Genomic DNA, 21,502 nt, shown 5'->3' with positions numbered 1-21,502 from the left:
TCGGCAAATACAGACTATTATGTCTGCTCTCATATGCCCAGCACGCCTTTGAGACAAATCCAGCAGGCCCAAAATCAGGACTATGTAAGCGATACAAGTGACTGGTTTTCTTGGCTTCACATTAGCTCCTGGTTACAGGTGCTAAAAAGACTACTCATCAGAGTTGGGATATTTCTACTTTTATTTTGTGTCTTTGTAACGTGTATACTGCCATGTTTAAAACTCTTGATTAACCGCATAATATTTTCCACTGTTGCTGATTACATAGCCGTGACAAGTGATGATAATGACTCCGACCTGTTGGAACATGAAGACTTTGTGTGACCAATGACGATGTGACAGAAAATGTACAACAAGATGTTACATACTGATATCTCATTTAAATGTATACTGACAACAGGAGGGAATGTCAATGGAAAATTGTACTTAGTAGTCAGTATAATCTTTTAATGATATAATTTTGTATATGGTAGAATACTGCATGTAACCATTTGTGTTTATTGAAAGGATGTCTCATCCTAGGAAGTCTGTAACATTCCAGGGTGTTCTGGCTTTCACCCCCACATCCCAGGAGCATGAGAAAGTTCGTACCTTGTTTTATTGTTTTACGGTAGGATTAACGTAGTTATATCTGTTTCCAGTCTAAGTGGTTTTGGTTTGATGAACTGCTGGACTTTCCAGACCAGCAGTTTTAGGGAAGTCTTTATGGGATCACACTCTGACCCCTCCTCACACACACACACCACACACACACCACACAAGCACCCACTGAAGTGTATAAATAAAGGACCAGGGCAAGTCCTCAGCGCGAGTCTCTGAGTCTCACTCTAGGCTGCCCTTGCTAGCAAGAAATTCTGTGTGTTTCTCCTCTCTGATTCTCTGCTGAAGAAGTGTTTTAGAATATATCTCTTAACAGTAAGTCAATTTTAAACAGGTGGCTGCAGAGGGACATAACTTTGTTTGGGAGAATCTTGCTAACCAAAATGGACAGTCTATCCAGACTAATCTATCCAGCCTTTTCTCTGCCCATATCTCCAAAACTAATTAAATCTATAAATAATCTTAATTTTAGGTTCATATGGAAGAACAAATGTCATTATATAAAGAAAAATGATATGATTAAAAATAATGAAGAGGGTGGGGCTAATGCCATTGACTTTGATGTTATGAATGGTGTACTAAAATTGAAATGGTTAAGATCTTTCATTAGGAACAAAAATTCCTTTTGGAACATTATTCCCAATGTGATTTTTGGCAAAATGGGTGGAATAGACTTTTTGTTATGTTGTGACTTTGATTGCAGTTCGTTACCTGTTAAACTCTCAGCTTTCCATCAGCAGGTCCTTCTCTATTGGAAATTAATCTATAAACATAACTTTACTCACAAAAAACTCACAATATCCCTATATGGAACAACAGGTATCCGTTTGTGTAGGAAATCTGTGTACATGGATGAATGGAGATCTAAAGGGATTTGGGCTGTAGCTCATTTTATGGACGAGAATGGGGTCTTATTAAAACATGAGATGTTTTGTGAGAAATTTTATGTAAGATGTACTGCTAAGTAGGGCTGGGCTATATCATACCGTTCATGGTAATACCGGTGTAATGTTGGGCAACGACAGGAAAATGAAATATCGCGATAAAATATGGGTAAAACGCGCATGCGCAGTGCCTTTGTTTACATACGCACATGGCGGCAATGCAGGATGAGAAGAGTGAAAGGGGATCGTTAAATGAAACGGATGAACCAGAATTGGTTTGTAAAAATGCTGCAACTTCAGTGGTGTGGAACTGGTTTAGCTTTCGTCCGTCAGATACACAACAAAGCACTATTTTTGGTAGAGCATGCTAGCGGGCCGTCGTTATTACCGTGTTTTTTGAAAAATACGGCACACTTAAAATCAATCCTTTCATTTTTCTGAAAATCGACAGTACCCCTTATAATCCCGTGTGCCTTATGTATGAATTCTGGTTGTGTTTACTGACCTCGAAACGATGTTATGTGGTACACGGTGCTCGAAAATCTGTCAAATGTTTTAGTGCGACTTTGCTAAGCTACGAAGCCGCACGGCTTGATGGATTGTCGAAGCATTACGGCTATTGTAGGCAGGAGCCTCGCGGAGTGATACGTACTGTGCTTCAACATAATATTACCGTATTGTGTGTGTATAACCTCTTCTTAAGTTTTGTGGATATTATACATGGTTATGCTGAGGATATGTCAGCCAATTTCCACTGGAAATGCCTTTTGGTTAAACTGTCAGCAAGGAATTTGCATTTGCACTGTTAATTTTTTATATAACTTTAATGCACTTAAAAAAGCTGCTTGTTTAAGTGAAAATACATTGATGTCTGGGGGTTTTTTTTTGCACTAATAAAGTTGTTGAGTTGTAAAGTATTTTGTCTAGTGTCAATTATATCGTCAGTTATATCGTTATCGCAAATTTTCAAATGTATATCGTGATAAATATTTTTGGTCATATCGCCCTGCTCTACTGCTAAGAGATATAAATCCCTAATAAAAGCCATCCCAGTCCCTTTGAGATCAATGATAAAAGAAGATATTGTGCACTCTAAAATTTCTCCTGGACTGAGACAGCTCTGCATAGCTGGAGTTGAATTTGGTGACAGCAGGTTTACAAACAAGGTGATCAGGAATATTTTGATAAATGAAATTTGCCCTAATCCAGTTAAAAGAAATTATATTCTTAAAGAATTCGAGACCATGGAGGTTAAGGCAATAAGAAGAAAGTATATCTCACTTCCTCTTTCCCCTAAAGTAAAAGAGGTTAACTTTAAAATTATAAATGAGGTTTATCCAACCAATGAATTCTTAAGACGGAAATTTAACTTAGATGTGAACGCCTGCACATTTTGTGAAAATGATACTGAAAGTCTGGATCACTTGTTTTTCTACTGTGAATCAGTGCACTCCTTCTGGACTGACATGTGGAGCTGGCTACAGTCCAGGAGAATTCAGTTATTTGACGGTGACAGTAATAAAATTTGGAATACTTGCTGAGAATGCAGATTTTGACTTGATGATTAGGACGGTTTTGTTACTGGGAAAAAAATCTATTCACAAATGCAGATACTTTAAAGCTAAACCATGTATAAACAGATGGCTGAATGACTTTAAACTCTGGGCTAAGTCGCTGAAACTTGTGAATAACAAGAAAGCTCAGAAACCTGTTATATTATTTAACAAGTTTGATCTATGTTAAAAAGAAACCTCCCTATTTAATGATCATGATTGCCCCTTTCTTTGTTCATATTCCTTTTTTTGCCTCTGGTTTCAAATCCTTCAATGACTGTTCTTTCTTTTTTTTGTTAACTCTTTTTGGCTTTGTGTTTATTGTTTTGTTTTTGCATTTTTCTTTTCTCGTTGTAACGCTCAACCGAGGATATAACATATTCAGATTAATGATGGTACCTTGTATGTTATACTGTTGTTTATAAATAAAGTTCACAAAAAAAAAAAAGAGAGAGAGCTGTCACTACCCGATCCGTACCGGAAACGGTACTACAGAAAATGCATTTTATATACCAGTTTCAGTTACTGTTAACAGACTAAGTTCAAATTGTAATATGTTATGTTACTGGACTACACTTACTGGACTTGTGGAAGTATTTTGAGAACCATAAGAGACTCTTACAAATGTTTGAAAGAAAAGATTTTGTAATATAGATGGAGACTCATGTAGAAATATGAAGCAATATGAGTTTATAAAATTAGATTTCTGTCATGGTGTGCTGTGACAGGCAGGTTGTAGGACCCAAACTCAGGACTCTTACGTAGAATGAAACTTAAATCAGCAGCTTTTATTGCTGGAAAAACATTTTCATTAGAGATAAACGTCACAAAAAACAAACCAAAAACTCAAAACTCATATGACTGGACTCAAGAAACTAAAAACTAAGAAAAAAGAACTAGGAAAACAAATCAGGAACTATGAACAAGAATTAACTAAAGAACACGAAGGGAAAAGCAAAACACCCAGCCCACTGAAAACTAATGAAACCAAAACATGAACAACAATCATCAAGGAACATATTTACATATTTACAGTTACTGGAACATCAATACTGGATCGCAGACCCAGTACGGTGACAATTTCAGTTTCAGTGTCAGTCAGTGTCTTTTGGTCTGCAATATTGCAGACCAATAAAAAAAAGTCATTTGAAGAAGCCCTTTTTCTTCTTCCTCTTATTGATCTGAAGGTCTTTGGACTTCATACTGGATTCAGGTTCAGGAAAAAGTTCCTCACAGGGAACATCAGGCTCTGGCACACTTTCTGAAAGAGGTCCTTCGATCTTAAGGTCTTGAGAACTCAGACTTGATGCCCTTTCAGCAAGAAGTTCCTCACAGAGAACGTCAGGCGCTGGAACACTTTCTGGAAAAGATCCTTCAGCTGGTGGAACATTTGCCATTGAAAGACCGTCAGAGGAGGGTTCTTCATTTGTGTTCTTTACAACAGGAAGAGTTGAAGGAGGCTCAAACATTTCAGATATCTGGATCATTGCTACATCAGCAATGGTCTTCAGCAACACTGGCGCAAAGTTTGCAATTTCGATAGACAGAATTTCTTGAGGAAATTTCTGTCTGATCTCCATCAGGATGCTGTCGACCATATTGTCTCGGATGGAGTGGGTGAAGATGACCTGTGTTTCCATTGCCGTGAGACACGATCCAAAGTGGCCTTGGTGACACTCGTGGAGAGGATGCTTAGATTCTGGGAGGCCATTTTTAGGAGTGGACAAGGAGGAAGCTCCCAGAAGCCATGGAGAACGCGGGGAACTTCCTCGATCACTACCTCCTGCGCGTTCAGCAGTTTGGTGTTATGCTGTTCCAGCTGCCTCTTTTTCAGGATTTCAGTGTAGTCCTTCACCATGCTGAGGAGTTTAGTTGTTCTGTAGTTGTTCTGTAGAAAATCATTATAAGATATATATTATCTTTTAAACATATTCAAAGCATCACTTAAATATTGAAACACTGTAGCTGGACTGTTAACCCTATAATGCCCTTTGTATCATACTTGATACATGAGTTTCTGAGACCTCTGTCTCATCAACATGATCAATACTTGCCATAATTTCAAAATGTTATGGACAAAACTCTTTTTTTTGTCTAAAGTTAACATTGTTGTTAACAAAAAGTTGCTAAAAACATCCGATGCATCAAATGCAATACAAAAAATATAATAAATACATAATAAAAGTATATCATACACAACATGACATAGCAAAAAACAAATTTGTGTATTTTGTTTAAAGGGTTAATAAACATCTCAGTTCCCCTCTCTGGAGGGAAGAGGGAGGGGAAACAGGAGGACAAAGGAGGGGGGGGACAACTAAGCTGTAGTGTCATGGTCCCTGTGTCTTGCTGGCCGACCCAGTTTGTTTGTGGTTTTTTACTCTCTCCCCCTCTCTCTCTCTCTCGCCGCAGCGACGCTCATTGTGGGCTCTCGCTGCTGGCCCACACACCTGCTCTCATCACCACACCGGCCGCTGATCTCAGCTGATTACTGCACTACTTAAGATGGCGAGTCTGCGCTAGTCTTCGCTGAGACTGATCGTTGAGCTATCAGCGTCAGTCAAAGTTGTGTATCTGCCAACCTGAATCTTGAAAGCCCTTTGTTATTATCCCGCTAATCTGACCTTTTGTGTTTAGATCGTTTTTGGAACCGGATTCTGAGAGGAGTGACTGGAGAGGAGGAGGAGGAGCTCTTTGTACAGAAAGTGTGGAGCACCTTTTCCCCTAACCCTGTTTCCCACGGACCCTGGCGACCCGGACCCCTTTCCCCCCTGCACGTTCTATATAGCCACTTGGTGATTGTGTTCACTGTAAATAAACGCACTGTTCTTCGCTTAAAGGAATACCCTGGCCTGCGCCTGAGTCTCTTTTGGAAACCTTATCATGTAGTCCCTTTTCACTGTGCAATACTTTTTGCTAATATTCAACGGTCTAATAGACTTCAATAATTGATATGTGCAATTCCCTTGTATTCTTATTCCTATTTATTTTATTTATCCCTTTGGTATAATCTTTATTTATATATGTCTCTGTATTTATATATGTGTACATATAGTATTCTGCTCACATTCTGTAACTTCTGTCGGTGCTGTGCTATTTGGAAACCGAATTTCGCAGAGGAACCCACCCGAGGGATTAATAAAGTTTTATCTAATCTAATCTAATCGCAATCTAAAAATAAAAGGAGACATTTATTCACCACCACTCTCAGGTCCTTAGAAATTACCTGATATTTTCTGTCAGCTTTGGTTTGCATGAATCCGGGTCTTACCTGAGTCCTGTAGCCAGGAAGATGCCAACAGATCTTTACAACTGTTTCATAAATCGAATCGGTGTGTTGAACAGCATCTGTCAAAGAAATAGCAATTTAGTCATTGTTACTTAAAATGATTTTTAAGTTTGTCAACTTTTAAAACTACATTAAATTCTTCAAATTATTGAAATGCAGTAAAAATGAAAACTGTTACATACCCTGATAGGTGTATACAGGGTGGGCCATTTATATGGATACACCGTAATAACATGGGAATGGTTGGTGATATTGAAGTCCTGTTTGTGGCGATCGTGGCTCAAGAGTTGGGAGTTCGCCTTGTAATCGGAAGGTTGCTGGCTCGAGCCCCAGCTCGGACAGTCTCGGTCGTTGTGTCCTTGGGCAAGACACTTCACCTACTGCCTACTGGTGTTGGCCAGAAGGGCCGATGGCGCGATATGGCAGCCTCGCTTCTGTCAGCCTGCCCCAGGGCAGCTGTGGCTACAACTGTAGCTTGCCTCCACCAGTGTGTGAATGTGTGTGTGAATGGGTGGATGACTGGGTGTGTAAAGCGCTTTGGGGTCCTTAAGGGGGACTAGCAAAAGCGCTATACAAATACAGGCCATTTACCATTTACCATTAGTATATGTGAGGGAGCAAACTCCTCAAGATGGGTGGTGACCATGGTGGCCTTTTCGAAGTCGGCCATCTTGGATACAACTTTTTTTTTTTCAATAGGAAGAGGTGACATGTGACATATCAAACTTATTGGTAATGTCACAAGAAAAACAATTGTGTGCTTAGTTTCAACGTAACTTTATTCTTTTATGAGTTATTTACAAGTTTCTCTTTGTTCACAGCCATTGGCATGTCGAAGAGGTTAACACGTGAGGAGCGGATCAAAATTGTGTTGATATCTGGTGAACGCAGTAACCGGGTCATTGCAGCAGATTTCAATGCAAGACACCCTACGAGACCACCCATCTCCCATGCTACAGTTAGCAAACTGCTTGCTAAGTTTTGTGAAACTGGTTCAGTGTTGGATTTGCCAAAATGTGGACGCAAGAAAACTGTCATGAAGAAACATCAGTGGCTGTCCTAGCTTCATTCAGCAACCAGCATAGCAGTCGCCACATGTCACTGGAGAGTGGCATTAGTCGAACATCCCTTCAGCGGATATTAGCTACTCACAAATGACACCCTTACAAACTCCAGCTACTGCAGCATCTCAACGAGGATGACCCAGATCGGCGCACAGAATTTGGAGAATGGGCAAAACAAAAATTGAAACAGGACCCTCAGTTCACGCAGAAGATTTTGTTCAGGGATGAGGCAAACTTTTATGTGAATGGTGAAGTTAACAAACAAAGCCACCGCTATTGGTCTGACACTAACCCACATTGGATGGATCCCTCCAAGACTGTTGGAACAACAAAAGTGATGGTTTGGTGTGGTATATGGGGTACAACGATAGTGGGTCCATTCTTCATCAATGGAAACATCAAGTCCACTGGATATTTGAAATTGCTACATGATGATGTGTTTCCCTCTTTATGCACTGAAGCTGGCACGTTCCCTGAGTTTTTCCAGCAAGATGGTGCACCACCACATTATGAGTGCCAGGTCCGAGCATTCCTAGATGAACAGTTTCCTGGAAAGTGGATTGGTCGTCGTGGGCCAGTTGAATGGCCCCCAAGGTGTCCTGATCTGACCCCCTTAGACTTTTATCTTTGGGGTCATCTGAAGGCAATTGTCTATGGTGTGAAGATACGAGATGTGCAGCACCTGAAACTACGGATACTGGATCCCTGTGCTGGCATTTCTCCTGTGGTGTTACTATCGGTGTGTGAAGAGTGGGAGAAGAGGGTTGCATTGACAATCCAACACAATGGGGAGCACATTGAACACATTTTATAAGTGGTCAGAAACTTGTAAATAACTCATGAAAGAATAAAGTTACGTTGAAACCAAGCACACCATTGTTTTTCCTTCTGACATGACAATAATACCCAAAATAATTAAGTCATTAATTACTAGGGTGCCTACTGACATGTTTCCTTAGTTACTCATATTTAGAGAGGCCACATTCGTCATGCTTCACAGGAGTTTAGGATCAAAGTGATGCTACATTAGAGTCTGTCTCTGGACTGGTTGTTTGCTGCTCTATGAGTTCAGCAGGAGGAGGTGAACCCAAAGCTGGGAGCGGTTCCCTAGTGGGCGGGAGGATCATACTTCAGGTTCAATATTATACTTATGTTCATCCTGGTCTAAACCTGGTCAGAAGAACTGACTTCACTTTTGAAAATTCAATACTAGTCTGACATTATAAAAGGTAACCCCAAACTGTCGACAACGACAGTTTGGAGGAACAAAACAAAAGCAGTGCACAGGAAACACCGGAGCCCAAGAAAGAAGCCCAAACACAGGTCAGTTCAGGGGGCTGGCCGTGAAGATGGCAACAGAGAAACAGTTCGGGGGGCCAACCCGGAGGTCGCCGGCACAAGAGTTCACAAGTCAAACGGTCAGGGGGCCGACCAGGTGGGTGGCACAGGTGACAGAGCCGGTGTGGAGGCCGGCTGTGCGGAAAGCAACGGCGGCGACTCAGGCGACAGGGTTCAGGGGGCCGACTGTGCGGACAGCAATGTCGGCGACTCAGGCCAAGGCGGTCTGGGAGCCGCCCGCGAAGACGGTCTGGGGGCCACCCACGACGGCGATGACGTCCGGCTAGAGGCCCAGAAACTGGCCGACGATGCCGACGTGCTGGACGTACCTTGGACGGGGGTGTAACAACCCCCGGACCAGGCGTGGAGGACAAAGGCTCGGAGGCCGGACCAGGCGTGGAGGACGCAGAAGCTGATGCTGCAGGCGCTGGAGCCGGTGGTGGCTGAACGGTCTCGTCAGAACCGTCAGCAGACATGAGGATGTGCTGGCTGGGTCCTCCCGGACCCCCAGCTGACGAGACAGGTGGCTGGACGGGCCCCTCGGGCCCTCCAGCGGAGACAGGTGGCTGGACGGGCTCACCAGAACTCCCAGCGGACGAGGCGGGTGGCGGCGTGGGAGCCGCGGAGTGCTGGATGGACTCATCCGAGCTTCCAGCAGGGGCTGATGTAGAGCCAGAGGGTATTGGAACCCCTGGCTGAATGTTAAGCTGACCAGAAGACTGAACTGCTACCGGGGACTGGGCTAATGGTTCAGGTGCGAGCTGAGCTACTGGAGACACGGGGAGCTGGGCTACTAATGGTGGTGAAGTAGACGACTGCACGGGAGACTGATTTGAGGGAGTCTGCACTGGGGACACTGGAGACTGCACTGGGGACACTGGAGACTGCACTGGGGACACTGGAGACTGCACTGGGGAAAGCTGAGCTGCAGGGGACTGAACTGGAGACTGCAGTGACGGTTGTGGTGGAGGTGTAACGGGTGGTAGTGTGGATGATGGAGCTAAGGGCAACTGAACCGGTGGTGATGCAGGAGACTGAGCTCGGAATTGAATAGGCACATGAGCAAAGGACTGAACGGGTAATTGAGCTATGGATTGGACAAGTGGCCTAACTAAGGGTTGAATCGAACAATGAATAGCAGACTGGGCTAAAGGCAACGTAGGAGGCTGGGCAGCTGACCGAGCTTCAGGAGGCTGGGCAGCTGACCGAGCTTCAGGAGGCTGGGCAGCTGACCGAGCTTCAGGAGGCTGGGCAGCTGACCGAGCTTCAGGAGACTGAGCAGCTGACCGAGCTTCAGGAGGCTGGGCAGCTGACCGAGCTTCAGGAGGCTGGGCAGCTGACCGAGCTTCAGGTGGCTGGGCAGCTGACCGGCAGCTAAGTGGAAACAAACGGCTCTGGAATAAACAGTCTCAAATCCAGGGAACTCTTGTGTATTGTCTCTTTCTTTTACCACAGCTGGTAACTCAGAGGACTCGGGGTCTGGTCAAACCTACTACCTTTAGGTGACTGAATGACATAAGACAGCAACGTTCTGGTATTTGTAATTTTTCTGTGACCTCTGTCGCAATGTGTGTTTTGGTACTGTGAAAAATTTACACATGTACTCTGCATACTGCAACAGAGCACTGATCTTTCCTGCTATTTCACATTTATTGTTCTTAGAGTGCAATATAAGATTTTCCATTTATAATATTTTCCATACTTAACCTTTTTGGATACTTTTATGTTGTTTGGCAGGATAATGCCATCACATTGAATTTTAGGTTTTAAAAATACACAGTGACTGATTTTCATGTCAACAAATAAATAAATATTCTGATGAAGAGCCACTAAAGGAAGTTTTTGGAGTAACTCTCAGCAGTAATTTGGATGTTTTGGATGTTATTAACCCTATGAGAAAAATCTTTAGTTCTATTCAGGTAGAACAGGCCACACTCTTAATGAACATGGGCTATTAAGAGTGTGGCCTGTGTGTATCTATGACAAACAGCCTGGAACTGCTCAATTTCAGTCCACGAATCAGAGAGGCTAGTTCTGTCTGTTCCTCAGGCTGTGCACTTTTTCCTGTCAATACAGCTGCACCCCTAACACACACAGACACAGACAGAGGCTTTCTGCAATGTATTTCTGACATGGAGCATTAACATAACGTCTTAACAAAAATATTGTGACTTAACAGAAACATAATAACTTGTCACAAATACTAAATTTGGTGAGGAAACAGGAAACACATGGGGAACACGGCTGGGGCTAGCAACACAACTAGACAGAACACGCAAAACTGAGCATAACACATCAAACAAGAAACCTTTAACCTCTGTTGGTGTAGCGTTCACGTAGCTGCTCTGCTCTGTGTTGGTACAGGGCATTGAAGATTATAACAGTGGGTGGATTATATTCTTAAACTTAGTTACAGCATTTTCAGAATGATATCTACTGTGATAAAGTCTATAATCAATTGTTGTAAATTTAAATGTTATCAGGAAATGATCAGAGAAGAAAGGGTTTTCAGGAAACACTGTTAAATGTTCAGTTTCTATGCCATATAGTGTGACTGAAGTGGTGGGTGGGTTCTTTCACATTTTGAGAGAAGCCAATTGAGCCTAACAACAGATAAAATGCTTTGTTGAGGCTGTCATTTTTACCATCTACATGCATGTTAAAATCACCCACAATAATTATTTTATCTGAGTTGAGCACTAAATCAGATAAAAAGTCTGAGAAATTAGAAACTCTGCGAAAGGCCCAGTTGGATGATAGATGATCACAAATAAGACTGTTTTTTAAGTTTTGCAGCTAGGATGGACAAGTCTAAGCATCAAGCTTTCAAATGAATGAAAAGTCTGTCTTGGTCTTTGGTTGATTAATAGGCAGGTGTAGAAAATTGCTGCCACACTGCCGCCTCCACCTGTGCTTCGAGCAAGGGCGTAGATTTGACATGTCCCCACCAATATCCAGCGATTATTGAATTATCCCCACCAATAATTTGATCTGTTCGAGTAAAGAAAAACAAAACTGATAGGAAGGAAAAAAAAAAGATCTGTCAACGTTTCATTCACATCGCGGTGCAAAAAGAGTTAAATTACGTTCTCTAGTGGAGTCCTACCTCGTGATAAATATGGCCAATGTGATTGGCTGTGCCTTTCAGGGAGCTCTGTTTAATTTTAGCAGTGGCAAGCCTGCTGCACTACGAGGACCCGCAAGGAGGAGAGGAGGACGGCAGCAAAAAAGAAGAACCTGGATATAAGAAAGTATTTTTCAAAGAAACCTGTAAGTCACTTAAAGTCAAGTTCACTCATAAAATGTGTCCGTCATAATAATATTACACGCTATGCTACGCTACGCTACGCTACGCTATACATGCCAATCCTCCCAATTTTTTCCGGGAGAATCCCGAATTTCAGTGCCCCTCCCGATAATCTCCCGGAGCCACCATTCTCCCGAATTTCTTCCGTTTCTTCTGGACAACAAAATTGAAAAACCATGTCTCAGATTGGCTCAGCTAATTCCAGTTTCCAACAATTGCTAACATCACTGCAGCTCCTTAGTTTTAGTATTACTCTTACTCTTTCTGTGTCGCAAAATAAACATTTAACATATTTTCAGGCGAGAATGTAGCTGTGTAAACTTTAAATATCTGAGCCGGGGAGAACAGCAAGCTCCCGGCACATCGTTTTAGGCTTTGGCCCACATCAGTCTAAAATTGTATGTAACCATGCATAACGTGTTGCTATGTCCACCAGGAGAGGACATGTCAAAAAAATATGCCAGCAGTTTATCTCAGTTAACGAGAGGAGAAGGCATGTGTTTGGCTCCTTCACATAGTGGACATTGGTTGTTGTGTGGGGCACCAGTAGTCCATGTCTGTTGCTGTAACAGTGGTTCATGTTTAGAATAAAAAAATCCCAGCTCACTGATTTGATCGGGGCAATAGTGCCTAAAATGTTGCATAATTTTGCTGAGAGATCTTTTACTTTGTGGTAATCTTAGATGAGTAGTTTTATGGACAAAAATCACCAGGTCATTCAGTTTTCCCTTTGTGCTAATGTATAAGAGATGTTGGTGTCCTATAACTGAAGTAATGTTGTTAAGTCCTTAAAGTCATATTCTTTTATTGTCATGACTGTATTTGAAGCTATTTTTATTTTTGTTTGATACCTGATTTATATGGAATATGGCTGAAGTAAACTAAAGTCTAAAATGCTTATTCATTATGTTTAATAGTAATTTAACATTATATAATTCACATATAAGACTATGAATTGTAATTTTAAATGGTTTAAAAGCATGTAGAATAGCATATGTAGGCAAGTATATTTCTCCTTTTTTTATCAAGAAGCAAAGACAAAAAGGAAAAAAAAAGAAACAGGGCAGGGTTCGGTGGTTGAATCATCCATCCCCACCAATGCCAAAACCAAATCTACGCCCTTGGCTTCGAGTATCCTGATAGTTTGAATGACTCGGGGGAGTTGATTCATTTAAACTAACATAATCATCCTGCTGTAATCAGGTTTCTGTAAGGCAGAGTAAATTGATTTTTTGAGCAATTATTAAGTCATGTACTAACAGAGACTTGGAAGAGAGGGACCTAATCTTTAATGAACCACATTTCACATTGTTTTGCTCTTTGGTGCTGTTTAGAATACTCTATTGATGTGATTTTTTTTTTTTGTTTAAGTCATCTTTTGCTGATGTTTAGTTTGTTTTTTGTCAGTTTGGGAGCTGACACTCTCTCCCTAGCTGGTGTCTGATCTTTTCTGTGCATCTTTGCTGATTTGATGAAAGCCCAATTAGGATAACAATATGTTTTATGCATGCGCATTGAAGGGAATGGAAACCTCAACACTGAAGTTTACCGGAAGCCAACACACACAGACTAATACCTACTCTTTGACTCCCACCACCCTCTGGAACACAAACTTGGAGTAATCAGTAACCTACAACATGCCTGTTACCCACCAGCTGATCGCATAGATGGACTGGCCATTGGGCATACCGGGCATTTGCCTGGTGGGCCGATGGTGATTTTTCATTTTTATGTTTGTTTGTTTGTTTTTGTAACAGTATAAACACTGAAAGGTGGTGGATTCCAATGCCTTCGATGCTTGTTGCCTCCTGGGAACACGAGGCGGGTCTGGGCCCGCGCTGGAGAGTCGGTGCAGTGGCAGGATGGCTGCTGTGTTGCCTGGGATTACTCCTTATCCCCTACCCAACCCTGTTGCTGGTCACGTGCTCTATAATGTTGTACTGTGGACATTTATGTGCTTTCTGTGCAGAGGAGTTTTTTTGTTTCCTGTTCTCATGCTGTCCTCCTGTAGCCCAGCATAAGTAGAGGTCTCTTTTTTACCTCTTGTACTTTCCCATTGTAGTGTACATTTCAGTGGCTTTTCTGTAATGCAACCGTTCTCTGACTTGTATCCCCATGTGATGTCTGTGTTGTGTGTGTAAGGTCGGGGGGCGGGTTCATTCCACTGCAGGGCAACCTGCCACTGCAAATAAAATTTGAACTGAACTGAACTGATTAGCCAATTGGTCATGATCAACTCTGGGCTGAACCAATTACAATAAATCCGTATTCAAGGGAAAAGGGAAAAAAAAGGATTCGTGACTTCAGCTAGAATGAAAAAAAAGACACAAAACTGGAGTTATTCTGTGTTTTTGCTGCACAACTGCCTCTTCTTCTCTCATTCTCTCCCTCCCGTCACCTGTTGCTACTTTAATCATGAAACTGATCAATGATCAGCTGATCGGCTTGTCTGCCACAAGTCCCGTCTCACTTGTTTGTTTATCGCCCACTTTGCGCCAGAAAGAGGAAACCAGTGGATGTTGCGTTAAACAACAGCAGCACGTTCCAGCTTGATCAGCTGTTGTTAGAATTTATTTAATATTACTTTCTAGTATCAGCTGATGTTTGCTGGAGCCACAGCTGTAAAAGCTGCTGGTCATGATGTCGGTTTGGATATGTGGTGAGAGGGAAACATGAAGGTGATACAAATCATACATATATACCAACAAGACAGTGTACATCACTGTCACAACAGCGGTTGTTTTAGTTCAAAGGCTTTATGGTTTTTCCTATAATACCTGGTGGTGTAGTCGGCCGATTTTTTGTCAGTTCAACCTTATATATTATGATTAACCCGAGTGACCACCCGATCAGCTGGTGGGTAACAGGCATCTCCGAAAACATTAGAGCACTTATGCAAATATGTGATGTCTTGATAAATCGAGCAGTTATTTGAAGTTCACACAGCACCATTCTCTCCTGAAAATATCTTAAAAGTTTATTTTGTGACCCATAAAGAGTAATATTTCAAACTCCGCCACTCTGTGTTCCTCCGCCACTGCCTCGTTTGAGTTTTGGACGAAATGGATTCTGGGATATTGCATTACGTCACTTCGAGCTGATTGGAGACCAAAACAGCCAATCAGATTTTTTTGCATCCAAGTCTGTGATTGGCTGGTTTTGTGGCACAACTATAACGGTGTACAGAAAGAGTTGAGCGGAATGTTGAATGTTGAGAGCACAAGCAACACATTGCGAGCAAGCGCAAATGCAAAAACTGAGCGACAGCGGCTGCTATTGTGTGTGTGTGTGGATAATAGCAAACACTGAAATACAGTTTTTGCACGCACTCAAATTTAGCTTTTCTTCGCTCAAAATAAATTTCTCCTCAAAATGCAACACTTGCACCTGCAAATTTTTTTTTACGTGCGCTCAGAACAGTGGCACAAAAATAACGCCATATAATTGGGCTTTCATCAAGTCAGCAAAGATGCACAGAAAAGAAGATCAGACACCAACTAGGAAGAATCAGAAATACAAACGCAACAATATAGTCATCCCCTGTGGGACTGGTTTATCAGAAAAAACTCAGGAGAGTCTCCAAGGACAACATGCCAGTGTACTTCAGACCCAGCCACACACTCAGACAAAAACTGTTTTATCCCAAAGACAAAACTCCTGAACACAAACTTAAGAACATAGTGTATCCTGTACAGTGCAGCAAGGAATGCTCAGACATCTACATTCGAGAGACAAAACAGCTACTTGATAAATGCATGGCACAACGTAGAAGAGCCACCTCCACGGGATAAGACTCGGCTGTCCATCTGCATTTAAAGGACAAAGGTCAATGTTCACATTTTGGACAGAGAAGACAGATGGTTTGAAAGAGGAGTGAAAGAAGCCATCTAAGTTCACTGTGAACAACAGTCTTTGAACAGAGGCGGTGGCTTACGAGACCAACTGTCTGGCACCCATAATCCAGTTTTGATATCCCTTCCCAGACGTCCTGGCTCAACCTTAATAAATCACATGATATAGTTGGGCAAGGTTTCACAATGGGTCCACCCAAAACCTTGGCTGATTGTGACCCACACCCGTTTTCACACCTTGGCTCGTGCGGACACTCCCATAGGGCTTCAAATCTGGGACTCTCCACTGATTGCATTTAGAATTGAATAAGCTTCTCGGATGAAAGGTGAAACGTCTTCAAGAAAACTTAAAGAAGTCCAGATACTTTTCTTTCCAAGTGGTTTTGAATTCTTCCCTTGCAACAATATTTATAGTAATAATAATAAACACCTTTTATTAGTAACTTGATTTTGTGCTCACTTATATTATCTTTTTTCATGTTTACATTTGTTTGATGATATGAAATATTTAAAAGTGATAAACATAGAAAAAAATAAACAAGAACAAGAAGGGGGCAAATACTTTTTCACACCACTGTATGTGACTCTTCCCTTACTGTTGTGTACTGTAGCTTTTGAGCCTGGAAACCTTCTTCCTCAATCCAATTCTTCTTCATCCTGATCTGAGACAATCAAGCGAATTTGTACGAGAGCAAAAGAAGAGACAGAAATGTTTTCTTTCTGTTCAAATCTTAAACTCCCAAGCTATAGTAGAATGGCAAGCGTTATTCCAAAACACCTCTCTCTTCTCATTTCATGCCAATTTCATTTCCTGGTAAATTAAATTGTAGCCACTTTATTATTTTGGGTCCCACAGATCCCACTACTGTGAAAACATGTAAAGATTATTAATCGTTTGGTATGCTTTGCGGACTGTGCGTGTACAATGCTTTCACTGACTTTCCACAAAATTAGTAAGTCATGTGGAAGTATATCATGGTGACAATAAAAACTGGCATCGCTCTGTTTTCTTTTGTTTTTATAAGCAGTACTTCTAACTTGATTAGGTTGATTCTCTTATTGCAAAAAATGTTATGTTGAAAATTTTAATTAGGTGCAGCCCAGCACAGAAGCATATACAAGCACCTTAAAAGCAGCTTAAAAATAAAAGCATTTTGGGCCACATTCTCAGTTATTTTACAGTTTTGTAACACTACCTGCAAGAAACACTGAGGCAGGGATGCTGGTGCAAACTTATAGCTTCAAAATATCACAAGGCTTTTCATGCATGTTAATATATTCCAAAAATAAAACAAAAATTAGGTTTAAACAATTTATTATGAATGTTGTACATTCCATTTTTATAACAGCGAGAGTAAATACAACATTTAATTACTACATTTTGTAATACTGACATATCTACTTTTTATATATGACACGTTTAAATAAGCTTAAAATAAGCTCAATATGGCAAGCACATATTCAGGTTTTTCACATGGCATAATGTGCACAAGAGTTGTCCACCTAATTACAAAGATACAACCACCAGTTGCTGGAAAAATATGTATTCGCTACCACGGGTTGTGTCATGGTCCCTGTGATCAACAGCTGATCCTGTATTAGGCAACATGTGTTTTTGTTGTTTTGCTCTTTCTTTCTCTCCTGCCGGGGCGGGTCATTACGGGCTCCCACCCCTGGCCCATGCACCTGCCATCTCCACTCAGTAGTTTGAAAATCTGAATCTGTGAGTTGCTTCCGTCAGTTCGTCTCTAACTGAAGTTTTTGTGTGCAGATCTTTCCCAGACTTTTCTCTGCCTGCCTGTAATCCTGTAAACGAGTGTGTGGATGTGTGTGACCCAGTTACGGAGTGAGGAGAGTGATTTGGAGACCTTTTGGAGCGCGTTTGATCCCCTTCCTTTCCCTCAAGGACCCTGGAGCCCTGGCCCCCCCTCCCCCCACCATGTTGTATATATTATCACCTGGTGTTGTCTGTATAAATAAATTAACTGTCTTCTCTACAAGGATTCCTGGTGTGCGCCTGAGTCTGTTAACAGGTTGACATTGGACTCATCCAAGATCTTTGACAGATGGTGTCAATTGGAAAATCCTTGGCGACTTCCTTTTTGATTTATTGCATTGAAAAGATTTTTTTAAAACTTGACCTTCTACCTCCATGTCTTGACGTCTATGTCAAGGACACTGAGATTCAGATTCATCCCAGATTTTTACTAGTGGTATCAATTGGTATCAATCTGCTGCTGGATCAGAGACTTTCTCTCAGACAATGTACAGAGAGTTAGAATGGGGCCTCATCTTTCCCCAGCTCTCAGCCTTAACATCGGCTCTCCACAAGGCTGTGTACTAAGTCCCCTACTGTACACACATGACTGTGTCAGTACCCACCCACAGTGGCGGTCCTAGCCTGTTTGGCGCCCTGGGCGAACACTCCCTCAAGCCCATTATGAATACATAATGGGCTTGGATTTACAACATTATGAATGAAATGTGCTCTATTTGGAAACAGCTGGCCCTCCTCTCCTTTCGACTGGTTGTGTGTGAGACTTTAAATCATCAAACTGTAAATTATAAATTTTAAATTGTTACTGATCCCTTTACCCCTTGTCCTAAAGTGTATATTATTTTCTTACTCTTCTTATATTTATTGTCTGTTTACTTGCACTGCTGTAACTGGAGCCACGTTGTCTCGTCTCTCTAAATACTGTACTGTACTGTATGTAGCGGAGATGACAATAAAGTTTACTTTGACTTCAGCAGCGAGCAGGCGCACCGAGGACTCTCGCGCTCACTTTTCGCGTATAGAATTTCGAAAAAGCATCAGTGCAAATTATAAGTCTGTATCATGATGTCTGGTCTTTTCGTGTTTGTTGGTTTGTTTTTATTTTGTTTTTATTTTGTTTTATTTTGCGAGCTGGTAGATGCTGCTCCAGCCAGAGAATCCCCCGCAGCCCCGCCCTCTCCCAGCTCCCAGCAAATGGGCGATAGAAAACCGATCGGTGCCTATGCCATTCCCACTATGCATGACGTCGGGGCAGCATGAGTATGAGGAATTTTTTATTTTTTTATTTTTTTTTGCCGATGCCCGTGATGCCTCCCCCCACCACGATGCCGCCCCGGGCAACCGCCCGTGTCACCCGTATCAAAAACCACTACTGCCCACCCAGGCAATGCAGTGATTAAGTTCGCAGATGATACCACCATGGTGGGGCTCATCTCTGGAGGCGATGAGACAACATACAGCGCTGAGGTTCAGAGGCTGTCGGATTAGTGTGCAGACAACAACCTGGACCTCAATACAACCAAGACAAAAGAACTGGTAGTCGACTTCAGAAGGAGGAAATCTGAGCTGCAGCCTGTCAGCATCAATAGGGGAGTGTGTGAAAAGGGTGTCCAGTTTCAAGTTCCTGGGTGTGCACATAGACACACACCTCCAATGGAGCTCAAATACCTCAGCGGTTTTAAAGAAGGCCAACAGCTCCTCCACTTTCTGAGAATCCTCAGAAAAATGGAGCTGAAGAAGGAGCTGCTGATTGTCTTCTGCTCCATTGAAAGTGTGCTGACATACCGCATCTGTGTATGGTTCTCCAGCTGCACCATGGCACACAAAAAGGAACTTCAGTCATCAATATGGCCCAAAAAATCATTGGACATCCTCTTCCCTCCCTGAAGGACCTGTACAGCACTCGCTGTCTCAAGAGGACACGCAGCATCCTACGGGACTGGACACACCTGGGACACCGGGTGTTTAAGCTGCTGATGTCTGGCAGGAGATTCAGCTACTGATGTTGGGGACAAACAGACTTAAGCACAGCTTTTACAACAGGGTAATAGCCAGGGCCGTGCAGAGACGTTTAAAAGGGTGGGTGCTCAAAGTTAAAAAGGGGCACATTGAACCAGGCTGAATAACAACAACACACGTTCATCAAGAATCTAATATGGGCAACAAGGCAAAGCAAACGTAGCCGATGTTTTACCTGATGGGTACAACGTTGCGGTTGAGGGGTTGCTGCTGCTCCTGCTGCTGATAGTGCTGGAGGGCAGGGCTGTGTTGATCTGAGAATGTAGACATTAAAAAGTCCATAGGAGAGATGGTAGCTGATTAAACAAGTGTTATGAGATAATAACAAAATGCAAAGATTGGTGACAGCGCTTGGAACCATAAGGCAACAAAAAACTGAGAAATAATTTAGGCTCTGCCTGTGAATCACTCTTTGCTTCTCTTCTTCCTTCCATCCCATCATTTCATATATCACTCTCCACTTGCTGTCTATCTGAGAACAAGGCACAACTTGCTATTGCAATAAACTATAATTTAATTATCCACACCTAACAACTCTTGCACTTAATCTATAATAAAATGACGACAGAAAAATGTTATAGCACTGCCTTTAGTAGGCTCACACAGCTCCTACTGTTTCCTCCTCATGTCCTTACCAGGCATGTCTGGACAATGTTATATCATGAGTAATAATTAAAAAAAAAAATCCATATACATAAAACACACACATGCACGCACACACAGTGACATTTTAGACCTTCTTCAGAATATTGTATATACTATGGGCATCACGGTGCTGATCCAGAATCCTTACATTATTATTTATTACTAGAGCTACAATAATAAAGCAATGAGGAGGGGGAAGTAATAAATATAAAATAATGTATTTATGATGATTCCATTTGTTTCACTATCCACTCTGTGCAGGGCAAAGCTTATGACATCTTTAAACTGTAGAGATACAATGATTTTACTGCTGTAAAATCCAAATTTTGTCTTATTTAAAATATAAATCTACTATAATCTGCTTCTTAATGTATGTTCTTTAAAATACAGCGTGTTTTTTTAATATATTATAATTATAATAATGCATAATTATGTGGACATGCATATTAGATCGTTTTTTAGTGAAATATAATCCCTCCAGAAAGGCAGGAAAAGCCCGGAAAGTTACTTTAAAACTAAATATGTTCTAAATACTTTAAAACTAAATATGTTCCCTAAAACGGTGGACAGAGCTGCAGACCCATGACAGCCTTACACAGGTAGCCAGCAGCTATGACCAGCACTACTTGTGCAGTTAATAAAAGGACAGGTAATGTTTGTCGCGCTGTTGCACACACAGCACGCTCATTTGTTTCAGTTCGTCAGTTGAAACAAGACACCTTACCAACGTGTACGTAATAAGCTAATACTGTGTGCTGTAGACTACAGTGTACGCTGTACACCTACTTACTGGTTTTGTCGCATCAGTGTCTGTGTCTCTGAGTTAATTTGTGTTTCTCCTACAGCTCGCAAAAAATCCACGTGCTCTTTGTGAGCTCGTTCCCGGCTCGTAACCAGCGCGTTCTGCCGTCAAGGGCGATCATTGGTTAAATGTGATCATGTGACTGATGCAAGCCAGATCCTTTTATTTAGCAAAACTGTGATTAATAGTTAAATATTATTGTTGAGGGGCACAGACAGGACTCCGCACGCCCACACACATAAAAAAATAATAATAATTTTAAAAAAAAAAAAGTTGCCTCAACAAAAGGGCACTCTAGGCACCCATCAGGAAAGGGGCGGGTGCTTAAGCCCCTCTAGCCCCCCCCCCCCATACACACACACACACACACGTG

The 21,502-nt window shown here is 41.9% G+C and overlaps 1 pseudogene; it reads right to left on the bottom strand.

The window, feature by feature from the left end:
* Positions 1–1,424: 1,424 nt before the first annotated feature.
* Positions 1,425–5,078, bottom strand: LOC146513929 (uncharacterized; annotated as a pseudogene).
* Positions 5,079–21,502: the final 16,424 nt, after the last annotated feature.

Source organism: Neolamprologus multifasciatus, chromosome 7 (genome assembly GCF_963576455.1).
Source record: "Neolamprologus multifasciatus chromosome 7, fNeoMul1.2, whole genome shotgun sequence".
NCBI lineage: Eukaryota > Metazoa > Chordata > Actinopteri > Cichliformes > Cichlidae > Neolamprologus > Neolamprologus multifasciatus.
Note: the sequence above shows the minus strand (reverse complement) of the source record. Positions and strands in the feature narration are given on the sequence as shown.